We start from the raw sequence: 16,718 nt of genomic DNA on the forward strand, positions 1-16,718 counted from the left end.
GACAGCACAGCTTCCGAGGACAGCACAGCATGCGAGGACAGCACGGCTTGCGAGGACAGCACAGCTTGCGAGGACAGCACAGCTTGCGAGGACAGCACAGCTTGCGAGGACAGAACAGCTTGCGAGGACAGCACGGCTTGCGAGGACAGCACGGCTTGCGAGGACAGCAAGGCTTGCGAGGACAGCACGGCTGGCGAGGACAGCACAGGTTGCGAGGACAGCACAGCTTCCGAGGACAGCACAGCATGCGAGGACAGCACAGCTAGCGAGGACAGCACAGCTTGCGAGGGCAGCAAGGCTTGCGAGGGCAGCAAGGCTTGCGAGGACAACATGGCCTGCGAGGACAGCACGGCTTGCATAAACAGCACAGCTTGCGAGGACAGCACAGCTTGCGAGGACAGCACAGCTTGCGAGGACAGCACAGCTTGCGAGGACAGCACAACTTGCGAGGACAGCACAGCTTGCGAGGACACCACAACTTGCGAGGACAGCACAGCTAGCGAGGAGAGCACAGCTTGCGAGGACAGCAAGTCTTTCGAGGACAGCACGGCCTGCGAGGACAGCACGGCTTGCAAGGACAGCACAGCTTGCGAGGACAGCACAGCTTGCGAGGACAGCACAGCTTGCGAGGACAGCACAGCTTGCGAGGACAGCACAGCTTGCGAGGACAGCTCAACTTGAGAGGACAGCTCAACTTGAGAGGACAGCTCAACTTGAGAGTACACCTCAACTTGAGAGGAGAGCTCAAATTGAGAGGAGAGCTCAACATGAGAGGAGATTTCAACTTGAGAGGACAGCTCAACTTGAGAGGACAGCTCAACTTGAGAGGACAGCTCAACTTGAGAGGACAGCTCAACTTGACAGAACAGCTCAACTTGAGAGGACAGCTCAACTTGAGAGGACAGTTCAACTTGAGAGGACAGCTCAACTTTAGAGGACAGCATAAATCGAGATGACAGCACAACTTGAGATGACAGCACAACTTGGGTGGACAGCACAGCTTGCGAGGACAGCAAAGCTTGCGAGGACAGCACGGCTTGCAAGGACAGAACGGCTTGCGAGGACAGCACGGCTTGCGGGGACAGCACAGCCTGCGGGGACAGCACGGCTTGCGAGGACAGCACAGCTTGCGAGGACAGCACAGCTTGCGAGGACAACACGGCTTGCGAGGACAGCACGGCTTGCGAGGACAGCACAGGTTGCGAGGACAGCACGGGTTGCGAGGACAGCACAGCTTCCGAGGACAGGACAGCTTGCGAGGACAGCACAGCTTGCGAGGAGAGCACAGCTTGCGAGGACCGCACAGCTTTCGAGGACAGCACAGCTTGCGAGGACAGCACAGCTTGCGAGGACAGCCAAGTTTGCGAGGACAGCACAGCTTGCGAGGACAGCTCAACTTGAGAGGACACCTCACCTTGAGAGGACAGCTCAGCTAGAGAGGACAGCGCAACTTGAGAGGACAGCTCTACTTGAGAGGACAGCTCAATTTGAAAGGACAGCTCAACTTGAGAGGACAGCTCAACTTGAGAGGACAGTTCAACTTGAGAGAACAGCTCAACTTGAGAGGACAGCTCAGCTAGAGAGGACAGCGCAACTTGAGAGGACAGCTCTACTTGAGTGGACAGCTCAACTTGAGAGGACAGCTCAACTTGAGAGGACAACTCAATTTGAGTGGACAAATAAGCTTGCGAGGACAGCACGGCTTGCGAGGACAGCACGGCTTGCGAGGACAGCACGGCTTACGAGGACAGCATGGCTGGCGAGGACAGCACAGGTTGCGAGGACAGCACAGCTTCCGAGGACAGCACAGCTTGCGAGGACAGCACGGCTTGCGAGGACAGCACAGCTTGCTAGGATAGCACAGCTTGCGAGGACAGCACAGCTTGCGAGGACAGCACAGCTTGCGAGGACAGCACAGCTTGCGAGGACAGCACAGCTTGCGAGGACAGCACAGCTTGCGAGGACAGCACAGCTTGCGAGGACAGCACAGCTTGCGAGGACAGCACAGCTTGCGAGGACAGCACAGCTTGCGAGGACAGCATGGGTTGCGAGGTCAGAACCGCTTGCGAGGACAGCACAGCTTGCGAGGACAGGACAGCTTGCGAGGACAGCACAGCTTGCGAGGACAGCACAGCTAGCGAGGACAGCACAGCTTGCGAGGACAGCACAGCTTGCGAGGACGGCACAATTTGCAAGGACAACACAGCTTGCGAGGACAGCACACCTTGCAAGGACAACACAGCTTGCGTGGAGAGCACACCTTGCGAGGACAGCAAAGCTTGCGAGGACAGCACAGCTTGCGGGGACAGCACAGTTTGTGGAGACAGCACAGCTTGTGGGGACAGCACAGCTTGCGAGGACAGCACAGCTTGCGAGGACGGCTCAACTTGAGAGGACAGCTCACCTTGAGATGACCGCTCAACTTGAGAGGAGAGCTCAACTTGAGAGGACAGCTCAACTAAAGAGGACAGTTCAACTAGAGAGGACAGATCAACTAGAGAGGACAGCTCAACTTGAGAGGACAGCTCAACTTAAGAGGACAGCTCAACTTGAGAGGACAGCTCAACTTGAGACGACAGCACAACTTTCGAGGACAGCACAGCTTAGGAGGACAGCACAGCTTGCGAGGACAGCTAAAATTGCGAGGACAGCACGGCTTGCGAGGACAGCACGGCTTGCAAGAACAGCACAGCTTGCGAGGACAGCACGGCTTGCGAGGACAGCACGGTTTGCGAGGACAGCACGGCTTGCCAGGACAGCAGGCTTGCGAGGACAGCACGTGTGCGAGGACAGCATGGCTTGCGAGGACAGCACAGGTTGCGAGGACAGCACGGGTTGCTAAGACAGCACAGCATCCGCGGACAGGACAGCTTCCGAGGACAGCACAGCTTCCAAGGACAACACAGCTTCCGAGGACAGCTCAGCTTGCGAGGACAGCACAGCTTGCGAGGACAGCACAGCTAGCGAAGACAGCACAGCTTGCGAGGACTGCACAGCTTGCGAGGACAACACAGCTTGCGAGGACAGCACAGCTTGCGAGGACAGCACAGCTTGCGAGGACAGCACAGCTTGCGAGGACAGCACAGCTTGCGAGGACAGCACAGCTTGCGAGGACAGCACAGCTTGCGAGGACAGCACAGCTAGCGAGGACAGCTCAGCTTGCGAGGACAGCAAGGCTTGCGAGGACAACATGGCCTGCGAGGACAGCACGGCCTGCAGGGACAGCACAGCTTCCGAGGACAGCAAAGCTTGCAAGGACAGCACAGTTTGTGGAGACAGCACAGCTTGTGGGGACAGCACAGCTTGGGACGACAGCACAGCTTGGGAGGACAGCAAAGCTTGCGAGGACAGCACAGCTAGCGAGGACACCTCAGCTTGCGAGGACAGCACAGCTTGCGAGGACAGCACAGCTTGCGAGGACAGCACAGCTTGCGAGGACAGCACAGCTTGCGAGGACGGCTCAACTTGAGAGGACAGCTCACCTTGAGATGACCGCTCACCTTGAGAGGAGAGCTCAACTTGAGAGGAGAGCTCAACTTGAGAGGAGAGCTCAATTTGAGAGGACAGCTCAACTTGAGAGGACAGCTCAACTAGAGAGGACAGCTCAACTAGAGAGGACAGCTCAACTAGAGAGGACAGCTCAACTAAAGAGGACAGTTCAACTAGAGAGGACATATCAACTAGAGAGGACAGCTCAACTTGAGAGGACAGCTCAACTTAAGAAGACAGCTCAACTTGAGAGGACAGCTCAACTTGAGACGACAGCACAACTTTCGAGGACAGCACAGCTTGGGAGGACAGCACAGCTTGCGAGGGCCGCTAAAATTGCGAGGATAGCACGGCTTGCGAGGACAGCACGGCTTGCAAGAACAGCACAGCTGCGAGGACAGCACGGCTTGCGAGGACAGCACGGCTTGCCAGGACAGCAGGCTTGCGAGGACAGCACGCCTTGCGAGGACAGCACCGGTGCGAGGACAGCATGGCTTGCGAGGACAGCACAGGTTGCGAGGACAGCACGGGTTGCGAGGACAGCACAGCATCCGAGGACAGGACAGCTTCCGAGGACAGCACAGCTTCCGAGGACAACACAGCTTCCGAGGACAGCTCAGCTTGCGAGGACAGCACAGCTTGCGAGGACAGCACAGCTAGCGAAGACAGCACAGCTTGCGAGGACTGCACAGCTTGCGAGGACAGCACAGCTTGCGAGGACAGCACAGCTTGCGAGGACAGCACAGCTTGCGAGGACAGCACAGCTTGCGAGGACAGCACAGCTTGCGAGGACAGCACAGCTTGCGAGGACAGCACAGCTTGCGAGGACAGCACAGCTTGCGAGGACAGCACAGCTAGCGAGGACAGCACAGCTTGCGAGGACAGCAAGGCTTGCGAGGACAACATGGCCTGCGAGGACAGCACGGCTTGCAGGGACAGCACATCTTGCGAGGACAGCGCAGGTTGCGAGGACAGCACAGCTTGCGAGGACAGCACAGCTTGCGAGGACAGCACAACGTGCGAGGACAGCACAGCTTGCGGGGACAGCACAGCTTTCGAGGACAGCACAGCTAGCGAGGACAGCACAGCTTGCGAGGACAGCAAGGCTTGCGAGGCTAGCACGGCTTGCGAGGACAGCACGGCTTGCAAGGACAGCACGACTTGCGAGGACAGCACGGCTTGCGAGGACCGCACAGCTTGCGAGGACAGCACAGCTTGCGAGGACAGAACAGCTTGCGAGGACAGCTCAACTTGAGAGGACAGCTCAACTTGAGAGGACAGCTCAGCTAGAGAGGACAGCTCAACTTGAGAGGACAGCTCAACTTGAGTGGACAGCAAAGCTTGCGAGGACAGCACGGCTTGCGAGGACAGCACAGCTTGGGAGGACAGCACGGCTTACGAGGACAGCACGGCTGGCGAGGACAGCACAGGTTGTGAGGACAGCACAGCTTCCGAGGACAGCACAGCTTGCGAGGACAGCACGGCTTGCGAGGACAGCACAGCTTGCGAGGATAGCACAACTTGCGAGGACAGCACAGCTTGCGAGGACAGCACAGCTTGCGAGGACAGCACAGCTTGCGAGGACAGCACAGCTTGCGAGGACAGCATAGCTTGCGAGGACAGCACAGCTTGCGAGGACAGCACAGCTTGCGAGGACAGCATGGCTTGCGAGGTCAGAACCGCTTGCGAGGACAGCACAGCCTGCTAGGAGAGGACAGCTTGCGAGGACAGCACAGCTTGCGAGCACAGCACAGCTAACGAGGACAGCACAGCTTGCGAGGACAGCACAGCTTGCGAGGACGGCACAATATGCAAGGACAACACAGCTTGCGAGGACACCACACCTTGCAAGGACAACACAGCTTGCGAGGAGAGCACACCTTGCGAGGACAGCAAAGCTTGCGAGGACAGCACAGCTTGCGGGGACACCACAGTTTGTGGAGACAGCACAGCTTGTGGGGACAGCACAGCTTGGGACGACAGCACAGTTTGGGAGGACAGCAAAGCTTGCGAGGACAGCACAGCTTGCGAGGACAGCACAGCTTGCGAGGACAGCACAGCTTGCGAGGACAGCACAGCTTGCGAGGACAGCACAGCTTGCTAGGACAGCACAGCTTGCGAGGACAGCACAGCTAGCGAGGACAGCACAGCTTGCGAGGACAGCAAGGCTTGCGAGGGCAGCACGGCCTGCGAGGACAGCACGGCCTGCGAGGGCAGCACCGCTTGCAGGGACAGCACAGCTTGCGAGGACAGCACAGCTTGCAAGGACAGCACAGCTAGCGAGGACAGCACAGCTTGCGAAGACAGCAAGGCTTGCGAAGACAACATGGCCTGCGAGGACAGCACGGCTTGCAGGGACAGCACAGCTTGCGAGGACAGCACAGCTTGCGAGGACAGCACAGCTTGCGAGGACAGCACAGCTTGCGAGGACAGCACAACTTGCGAGGACAGCACAGCTTGCGAGGACAGCACAGCTTGCGAGGACAGCACAGCTAGCGAGGACAGCACAGCTTGCGAGGACAGCAAGGCTTGCGAGGACAGCACGGCCTGCAAGGACAGCACGGCTTGCAAGGACAGCACAGCTTGCGAGGAGAGCACAGCTTGCGAGGACAGCACAGCTTGCGAGGACAGCACAGCTTGCGAGGACAGCACAACTTGCGAGGACAGCACAGCTTGCGAGAACAGCACACCTTGCGAGGACAGCTCAACTTGAGAGGACAGCTCAACTTGAGAGTACACCTCAACTTGAGAGGAGAGCTCAACTTGAGAGGAGAGCTCAACATGAGAGGAGAGCTCAACTTGAGAGGACAGCTCAACTTGAGAGGACAGCTCAACTTGAGAGGACAGCTCAACTTGAGAGGACAGCTCAACCTGACAGAACAGCTCAACTAGAGAGGACAGCTCAACTTGAGAGGACAGTTCAACTTGAGAGGACAGCTCAACTTTAGAGGACAGCACAACTCGAGATGACAGCACAACTTGAGATGACAGCACAACTTGCGTGGACAGCACAGCTTGCGAGGACAGCAAAGCTTGCGAGGACAGCACGGCTTGCAAGGACAGAACGGCTTGCGAGGACAGCATGGCTTGTTGGGACAGCACGGCTTGTGGGGACAGCACAGCTTGTGAGTACAGCACAGCTTGCGAGGACAGCACAGCTTGCGAGGACAGCACAGCTAGCGAGGACAGCACAGCTTGCGAGGACAGCAAGGCTTGCGAGGAAAGCACGGCTTGCGAGGACAGCACGGCTTGCGAGCACAGCACAGCTTGCGAGGACAGCTCAACTTGAGAGGACAGCTCAAGTTGCGAGGACAGTTCAACTTGAGAGGAGAACACAACTTGAGAGGACTGCTCAACTTTCGAGGACAGCAATGCCTACGAGGCATGCACGGCTTGCGAGGACAGCACGGCTTGCAAGGACAGCACGGCTTGCGAGGACAGCACAGCTTGCGAGGACAGAACAGCTTGCGAGGACAGCTCAACTTGAGAGGACAGCTCAACTTGAGAGGACAGTTGAACTTGAGAGAACAGCTGAACTTGAGAGGACAGCTTAGCTAGAGAGGACAGCGCAACTTGAGAGGACAGCTCTACTTGAGAGGACAGCTCAACTTGAGAGGACAGCTCAACTCGAGAGGACAGCTCAACTCGAGTGGACAGCAAAGCTTGCGAGGACAGCATTGCTTGCGAGGACAGAACGGCTTGCGAGGACAGCACGGCTTGCGAGGACAGCACGGCTGGCGAGGACAGCACAGGTTGCGAAGACAGCACAGCTTCCGGGGACAGCACAGCTTGCGAGGAAAGCACGGCTTGCGAGGACAGCACAGCTTGCGAGGAGAGCACAGCTTGCGAGGACAGCACAGCTTGTGAGGACAGCACAGCTTGCGAGGACAGCACAGCTTGTGAGGACAGCACGGCTTGCGAGGACAGCACGCCTTGCGAGGACAGCACGGGTTGCAAGGACAGCATGGCTTGCGAAGACAGCACAGGTTGCGAGGACACCACGGGTTGCGAGGACAGCACAGCTTCCGAGGACAGGACAGCTTCCGAGGACAGCACAGCTTCTGAGGACAACACAGCTTCCGAGGACAGCACAGCTTGCGAGGACAGCACAGCTTGCGAGGACAGCACAGCTAGCGAAGACAGCACAGCTTGCGAGGACTGCACAGCTTGCGAGGACAGCACAGCTTGCGAGGACAGCACAGCTTGCGAGGACAGCACAGCTTGTGAGGACAGCACAGCTTGCGAGGACAGCACAGCTTGCGAGGACAGCACAGCTTGCGAGGACAGCACAGCTTGCGAGGACAGCACAGCTTGCGAGGACAGCACAGCTAGCGAGGACAGCACAGCTTGCGAGGACAGCAAGGCTTGCGAGGACAGCACGGCCTGCGAGGACAGCATGGCCTGCGAGGACAGCACGGCTTGCAGGGACAGCAAAGATTGCGAGGACAGCACAGCTTGCGAGGACAGCACAGCTTGCGAGGACAGCACAGCTTGTGAGGACAGCACAGCTTGCGAGGACAGCTCAACTTGAGAGGACAGCTCAACTTGAGAGGACAGATCAACTTGAGAGTACATCTCAACTTGAGAGGAGAGCTCAACTTGAGAGGAGAGCTCAACATGAGAGGAGAGCTCAACTTGAGAGGACAGCTCAACTTGAGAGGACAGCTCAACTTGAGAGGAGAGCTCAACTTGACAGGACAGCTGAACTTGACAGAACAGCTCAACTTGAGAGGACAGCTCAACTTGAGAGGACAGTTCAATTTGAGAGGACAGCTCAACTTTAGAGGACATCACAACTCGAGATGACAGCACAACTTGAGATGACAGCACAACTTGGGTGGACAGCACAGCTTGCGAGGACAGCAAAGCTTGCGAAGACAGCATGTCTTCCAAGGACAGAACGGCTTGCGAGGACAGCACGACTTGCGGGGACATCACGGCTTGCGGGGACAGCACGGCTTGCGAGGACAGCACAGCTTCCGAGGACAGCACAGCTTGCGAGGACAGCACAGCTTGCGAGGACAACACGGCTTGCGAGGACAGCACGGCTTGCGAAGACAGCACAGGTTTCGAGGACAGCACGGGTTGCGAGGACAGCACAGCTTCCGAGGAAAGGACAGCTTCTGAGGACAGCACAGCTTCTGAGGACAACACAGCTTCCGAGGACAGCACAGCTTGCGAGGACAGCACAGCTTGCAAGGACAGCACAGCTAGCGAAGACAGCACAGCTTGCGAGGACTGCACAGCTTGCGAGGACAGCACAGCTTGCGAGGACAGTACAGCTTGCGAGGACAGCACAGCTTGCGAGAACAGCACAGCTTGCGAGGACAGCACAGCTTGCGTGGACAGCACAGCTTGTGACGACAGCACAGCTTGCGAGGACAGCACAGATAGCGAGGACAGCACAGCTTGCGAGGACAGCAAGGCTTGCGAGGACAGCACGGCTTGCGAGGACAGCACGAATTGCGAGGACAGCACAGCTTGCGAGGACAGCTCAACTTGACAGGACAGCTCCAGTTGCGAGGACAGTTTAACTTGAGAGGAGAGCCCAACTTGAGAGGAGTGCTCAACTTTCGAGGACAGCAAAGCCTACGAGGCTAGCACGGCTTGCGAGGACAGCATGGCTTGCAAGGACAGCACGGCTTGCGAGGACAGCACAGCTTGCGAGGACCGCACAGCTTGCGAGGACAGCACAGCTTGCGAGGACAGAACAGCTTGCGAGGACAGCTCAACTTGAGAGGACTGCTCAATTTGAGAGGACAGTTCAACTTGAGAGAACAGCTGAAGTTGAGAGGACAGCTCAGCTAGAGAGGACAGCGCAAATTGAAAGGACAGCTCTACTTGAGAGGACAACTCAACTTGACAGGACAGCTCAACTTGAGAGGACAGTTCAACTTGAGTGGACAGCAAAGTTTGCTAGGACAGCACGGCTTGCGAGGACAGCACAGCTTGCGAGGACAGCACGGCTTGCGAGGACAGCACGGCTGGCGAGGACAGCACAGGTTGCGAGGACAGCACAGCTTCCGAGGACAGCACAGCTTGCGAGGACAGCACGGCTTGCGAGGACAGCACGGCTGGCGAGGACAGCACAGGTTGCGAGGACAGCACAGCTTCCGAGGACAGCACAGCTTGCGAGGACAGCACGGCTTGCGAGGACAGCACAGCTTGCGAAGACAGCACAGCTTGCGAGGACAGCACAGCTTGCGAGGACAGAACAGCTTGCGAGGACAGCACAGCTTGCGAGGACAGCACAGCTTGCGAGGACAGCACAGCTTGCGATGACAGCACAACTTGCGAGGACAGCACGGCTTGCGAGGACAGCACGGCTTGCGAGGACAGCACGGCTTGCGAGGACAGAACCGCTTGCGAGGACAGCACAGCTTGCGAGGACAGCACAGCTTGCGATGACAGCACAGCTTGCGAGGACAGCCCAGCTTGCGAGGACAGCACAGCTAGCGAGGACAGCACAGCTTGCGAGGGCAGCAAGGCTTGCGAGGACAACATGGCCTGCGAGGACAGCACGGCTTGCAGAAACAGCACAGCTTGCGAGGACAGCACAGCTTGCGAGGACAGCACAGCTTGCGAGGACAGCACAGCTTGCGAGGACAGCACAACTTGCGAGGACTGCACAGCTTGCGAGGACACCACAACTTGCGAGCACAGCACAGCTAGCGAGGACAGCACAGCTTGCGTGGACAGCAAGGCTTGCGAGGACAGCACGGCCTGCGAGGACAGCACGGCTTGCAAGGACAGCACAGCTTGCGAGGACAGCACAGGTTGCGAGGACAGCACAGCTTGCGAGGACAGCACAACTTGCGACGACAGTACAGCTTGCGAGGACAGCACAGCTTGCGAGGACAGCTCAACTTGGGAGGACAGCTCAACTTGAGAGGACAGCTCAACTTGAGAGTACACCTCAACTTGAGAGGAGAGCTCAACATGAGAGGAGATTTCAACTTGAGAGGACAGCTCAACTTGAGAGGACAGCTCAACTTGAGAGGACAGCTCAACTTGAGAGGACAGCTCAACTTGACAGAACAGCTCAACTTGAGAGGACAGCTCAACTTGAGAGGACAGTTCAACTTGAGAGGACAGCTCAACTTTAGAGGACAGCAAAGCCTACGAGGCTAGCACGGCTTGCGAGGACAGCACGTCTTGCAAGGACAGCACGGCTTGCGAGGACAGCACAGCTTGCGAGGTCTGCACAGCTTGCAAGGACAGCACAGCTTGCGAGGACAGAACAGCTTGCGAGGACAGCTCAACTTGAGAGGAAAGCTCAACTTGAGAGGACAGCTCAACTTGAGAGGACAGCTCAACTTGAGAGGACAGCTCAACTTGAGAGTACAATTCAACTTGAGAGAAGAGCTCAACTTGAGAGGAGAGCTCAACTTGAGAGGACAGCTCAACTTGAGAGGACAGCTCAACTTGAGAGGACAGCTCAACTTGACAGAACAGCTCAACTTGAGAGGACAGCCCAACTTGAGAGGACAGTTCAACTTGAGAGGACAGCTCAACTTTAGAGGACAGCACAACTCGAGATGACAGCACAACTTGAGATGACAGCACAACTTGGGTGGACAGCACAGCTTGCGAGGACAGCAAAGCTTGCGAGGACAGCACGGCTTGCAAGGAGAGAACGGCTTGCGAGGACAGCACGGCTTGCGGGGACAGCACGGCTGCGGGGACAGCACGGCTTGCGAGGACAGCACAGCTTCCGAGGACAGCATAGCTTGCGAGGACAGCACGGCTTGCGAGGACAACATGGCTTGCGAGGACAGCACGGCTTGCGAGGTCTGCACAGCTTGCAAGGACAGCACAGCTTGCGAGGACAGAACAGCTTGCGAGGACAGCTCAACTTGAGAGGAAAGCTCAACTTGAGAGGACAGCTCAACTTGAGAGGACAGCTCAACTTGAGAGGACAGCTCAACTTGAGAGTACAATTCAACTTGAGAGAAGAGCTCAACTTGAGAGGAGAGCTCAACTTGAGAGGACAGCTCAACTTGAGAGGACAGCTCAACTTGAGAGGACAGCTCAACTTGACAGAACAGCTCAACTTGCGAGGACAGCTCAACTTGAGAGGAAAGCTCAACTTGAGAGGACAGCTCAACTTGAGAGGACAGCTCAACTTGAGAGGACAGCTCAACTTGAGAGTACAATTCAACTTGAGAGAAGAGCTCAACTTGAGAGGAAAGCTCAACTTGAGAGGACAGTTCAACTTGAGAGAACAGCTGAACTTGAGAGGACAGCTCAGCTAGAGAGGACAGCGCAACTTGATAGGACTGCTCTACTTGAGAGGACAGCTCAACTTGACAGGACAGCTCAACTTGAGAGGACAGTTCAACTTGAGTGGACAGCAAAGTTTGTGAGCACAGCACGGCTTGCGAGGACAGCACGGCTTGCGAGGACGGCACGGCTTGCGAGGACAGTACGGCTGGCGAGGACAGCACAGGTTGCGAGGACAGCACAGCTTCCGAGGACAGCACAGCTTGCGAGGACAGAACAGCTTGCGAGGACAGCACAGCTAGCGAGGACAGCACAGCTTGCGAGGACAGCAAGGCTTGCGAGGACAACATGGCCTGCAAGGACAGCACGGCTTGCAGAAACAGCACAGTTTGCGAGGACAGCACAGCTTGTGAGGACAGCACAGCTTGCGAGGACAGCACAGCTTGCGAGGACAGCACAACTTGCGAGGACAGCACAGCTTGCGAGGACAGCACAGCTTGCTAGGACAGCACAGCACGCGAGGACAGCACAGCTTGCGAGGACAGCAAGGCTTGCGAGGACAGCACGGCCTGCGAGGACAGCACGGCTTGCAAGGACAGCACAGCTTGCGAGGACAGCACAGCTTGCGAGGACAGCACAGCTTGCGAGGACAGCACAGCTTGCGAGGACAGCACAACTTGCGAGGACAGCACAGCTTGCGAGGACAGCACAGCTTGCGAGGACAGCTCAACTAGAGAGGACAGCTCAACTTGAGAGGACAGCTCAACTTGAGAGGACAGCTCAACTTATGAGTACAATTCAACTTGAGAGAAGAGCTCAACTTGAGAGGAGAGCTCAACTTGAGAGGACAGCTCAACTTGAGAGGACAGCTCAACTTGAGAGGACAGCTCAACTTGACAGAACAGCTCAACTTGAGAGGACAGCCCAACTTGAGAGGACAGTTCAACTTGAGAGGACAGCTCAACTTTAGAGGACAGCACAACTCGAGATGACAGCACAACTTGAGATGACAGCACAACTTGGGTGGACAGCACAGCTTGCGAGGACAGCAAAGCTTGCGAGGACAGCACGGCTTGCAAGGAGAGAACGGCTTGCGAGGACAGCACGGCTTGCGGGGACAGCACGGCTGCGGGGACAGCACGGCTTGCGAGGACAGCACAGCTTCCGAGGACAGCATAGCTTGCGAGGACAGCACGGCTTGCGAGGACAACATGGCTTGCGAGGACAGCACGGCTTGCGAGGACAGCACAGGTTGCGAGGACAGCACGGGTTGCGAAGACAGCACAGCTTCCGAGGACAGGACAGCTTGCGAGGATAGCACAGCTTGCGAGGACAGTACAGCTTGCGAGGACAGCACAGCTTGCGAGGACAGCACAGCTTGCGAGGACAGCACAGCTTGCGAGGACAGCACAGCTTTCGAGGACAGCACAGCTAGCGAGGACAGCACAGCTTGCGAGGACAGCAAGGCTTGCGAGGACAGCACGGCTTGCGAGGACAGCACGGCTTGCGAGGACAGCCAAGTTTGCGAGGACAACATGGCCTGCTAGGACAGCACAGCTTGCAGAAACAGCACGGCTTGCGAGGACAGCACAGCTTGCGAGGACGGCACAGCTCGCGGGGACAGCAGAGCTTGCGGGGACAGCACAACTTGTGGAGACAGCACAGCTTGCGCGGACAGCACAGCTTGCGGGGACAGCACAGCTTGCAGGGACAGCACAGCTTGCGGGGACAGCACAGCTTGCGAGGACAGCTCAACTTGAGAGGACAGCTCAACTTGAGAGGACAGATCAACTAGAGAGGACAGCTCAATTTGAGAGGACAGCTGAACTTGAGAGGACAGCTCAACTTGCAAGGACAGCTCAACTTGCGAGGACAGCACAGCCTGCAAGGACAGCACAGCTTGCGAGGACAGCACGGCCTGTGAGGACAGCACGGCTTGCGAGGACAGCACAGCTTGCGAGGACAGCATGGCTTGTGAGGACAGCACGGCTTGCGAGGAGAGCACATCTTGCGAGGACCGCACAGCTTTCGAGGACAGCACAGCTTGCGAGGACAGCACAGCTTGCGAGGACAGCCAAGTTTGCGAGGGCAGCACAGCTTGCGAGGACAGCTCAACTTGAGAGGACACCTCACCTTGAGAGGACAGCTCAGCTAGAGAGGACAGCGCAACTTGAGAGGACAGCTCTACTTGAGAGGACAGCTCAACTTGAAAGGACAGCTCAACTTGAGAGGACAGCTCAACTTGAGAGGACAGTTCAACTTGAGAGAACAGCTCAACTTGAGAGGACAGCTCAGCTAGAGAGGACAGCCCAACTTGAGAGGACAGCTCTACTTGAGTGGACAGCTCAACTTGAGAGGACAGCTCAACTTGAGAGGACAGCTCAACTTGAGTGGACAGCAAAGCTTGCGAGGACAGAAAAGCTTGCGAGGACAGCATGGCTTGCAAGGACAGAACGGCTTGCGAGGACAGCACGGCTTGTGGGGACAGCACGGCCTGCGGGGACAGCACGGCTTGCGAGGACAGCACAGCTTCCGAGGACAGCACAGCTTGGGAGGACAGAACAGCTTGCGAGGACAACACGGCTTGCGAGGACAGCACGGCTTCTGAGGACAGCACAGGTTGCGAGGACAGCACGGGTTGCGAGGACCGCACAGCTTTCGAGGACAGCACAGCTTGCGAGGACAGCACAGCTTGCGAGGACAGCACAGCTTGCGAGGACAGCACAGCTTGCGAGGACAGCACAGCTTGCGAGGACAGCACAGCTTGCGAAGACAGCACAGCTTGCGAGGACAGCACAGCTTGCGAGGACAGCACAGCTAGCAAGGACAGCACAGCTTGCGAGGACAGCAAGGCTTGCGAGGACAGCACGGCTTGCGAGGACAGCACAGCTTGCGAGGACAGCTCATCTTGAGGGGACAGCTCAACTTGCGAGGACAGTTCAACTTGAGATTAGAGCACAACTTGAGAGGACTGCTCAACTTTCGTGGACAGCAAAGCCTACGAGGCTAGCACGGCTTGCGAGGACAGCACGGCTTGCAAGGACAGCACGGCTTGCGAGGACAGCACAGCTTGAGGGGACCGCACAGCTTGCAAGGACAGCACAGCTTGCGAGGACAGAACAGCTTCCGAGGACAGCTCAACTTGAGAGGACTGCTCAACTTAAGAGGACAGTTCAACTTGAGAGAACAGCTCAACTTGAGAGGACAGCTCAGGCAGAGAGGACAGCGCAACTTGAGAGGACAGCTCTACTTGAGAGGACAGCTCAACTTGAGAGGACAGCTCAACTTGAGAGGACAGCTCAACTTGAGTGGACAGCAAAGCTTGCGAGGACAGCACGGCTTGCGAGGACAGCACGGCTTGCGAGGACAGCACGGCTTGCGAGGACAGCACGGCTGGCGAGGACAGCACAGGTTGCGAGGACAGCACAGCTTCCGAGAACAGCACAGCTTGCGAGGACAACACGGCTTGCGAGGACAGCACGGCTTGCGAGGACAGCACGGCTGGCGAGGACAGCACAGCTTGCGAGGACAGCACGGCTTGCGAGGACAGAACCGCTTGCGAGGACAGCACATCTTGCGAGGACAGCACAGCTTGCGAGGACACCACAGCTTTCGAGGACAGCACAGCTTGCGAGGACAGCACAGCTTGCGAGGACGGCACAATTTGCAAGGACAACACAGCTTGCGAGGACAGCACAGCTTGCAAGGACAACACAGCTTGCGAGGAGAGCACACCTTGCGAGGACAGCAAAGCTTGCGAGGACAGCACAGCTTGCGGGGACAGCACAGTTTGTGGAGACAGCACAGCTTGTGGGGACAGCACAGCTTGGGACGACAGCACAGCTTGGGAGGACAGCAAAGCTTGCGAGGACAGCACAGCTTGCGAGGACAGCACAGCTTGTGAGGACAGCACAACTTGTGAGGACAGCACAGCTTGCGAGGACAGCACAGCTTGCGAGTACAGCACAGCTTGCGAGGATGGCTCAACTTGAGAGGACAGCTCACCTTGAGATGACCGCTAAACTTGAGAGGAGAGCTCAACTTGAGAGGAGAGCTCAACTTGAGAGGAGAGCTCAATTTGAGAGGAAAGCTCAACTTGAGAGGACAGCTCAACTAGAGAGGACAGCTCAACTAGAGATGACAGCTCAACTAGAGAGGACAGCTCAACTAAAGAGGACAGTTCAACTAGAGAGGACAGATCAACTAGAGAGGACAGCTCAACTTGAGAGGACAGCTCAACTTAAGAGGACAGCTCAACTTGAGAGCACAGCTCAACTAGAGACGACAGCACAACTTTCGAGGACAGCAGAGCTTGGGAGGACAGCACAGCTTGCGAGGACAGCACGGGTTGCAAGGACAGCATGGCTTGCGAGGACAGCACAGGTTGCAAGAGCAGCACAGCTTGCGAGGACAGGACGGCTTGCGAGGACAGCACGGTTTGCGAGGACAGCACGGCTTGCCAGGACAGCACGGCTTGCGAGGACAGCACGCCTTGCGAGGACAGCACGGGTTGCAAGGACAGCATGGCTTGCGAGGACAGCACAGGTTGCGAGGACAGCACGGGTTGCGAGGACAGCACAGCTTGCGAGGACAGCACAGCTTGCGAGGACGGCACAGCTTGCGAGGACAGCACAGCTTGCGAGGACAGCACAGCTTGCGAGGACAGCACAGCTAGCGAGGACAGCACAGATTGCGAGGACAGCAAGGCTTGCGAGGACAGCATGGCCTGCGAGGACAGCACGGCCTGTGAGGACAGCATGGCTTGCAGGGACAGTACAGCTTGCGAGGACAGCACAGCTTGCGAGGACAGCACAGCTAGCGAGGACAGCACAGCTTGCGAGGACAGCAAGGCTTGCGAAGACAACATGGCCTGCGAGGACAGCACGGCTTGCAGGGACAGCACAGCTTGCGAGGACAGCACAGCTTACTAGGACAGCACAGCTTGCGAGGACAGCACAGCTTGCGAGGACAGCACAACTTGCGAGGACAGCACAGCTTGCGAGGAC

General features: G+C 57.4%; 1 pseudogene; it reads left to right on the top strand.

Moving 5' to 3' along the window:
• LOC126443279 (dentin matrix acidic phosphoprotein 1-like) overlaps positions 1-16,718 on the top strand; it is a 297,120-nt pseudogene that overhangs the window by 250,267 nt on the left and 30,135 nt on the right.

This window comes from Schistocerca serialis, unplaced genomic scaffold, assembly GCF_023864345.2.
Source record: "Schistocerca serialis cubense isolate TAMUIC-IGC-003099 unplaced genomic scaffold, iqSchSeri2.2 HiC_scaffold_1434, whole genome shotgun sequence".
Taxonomy (NCBI): Eukaryota; Metazoa; Arthropoda; class Insecta; order Orthoptera; family Acrididae; genus Schistocerca; species Schistocerca serialis.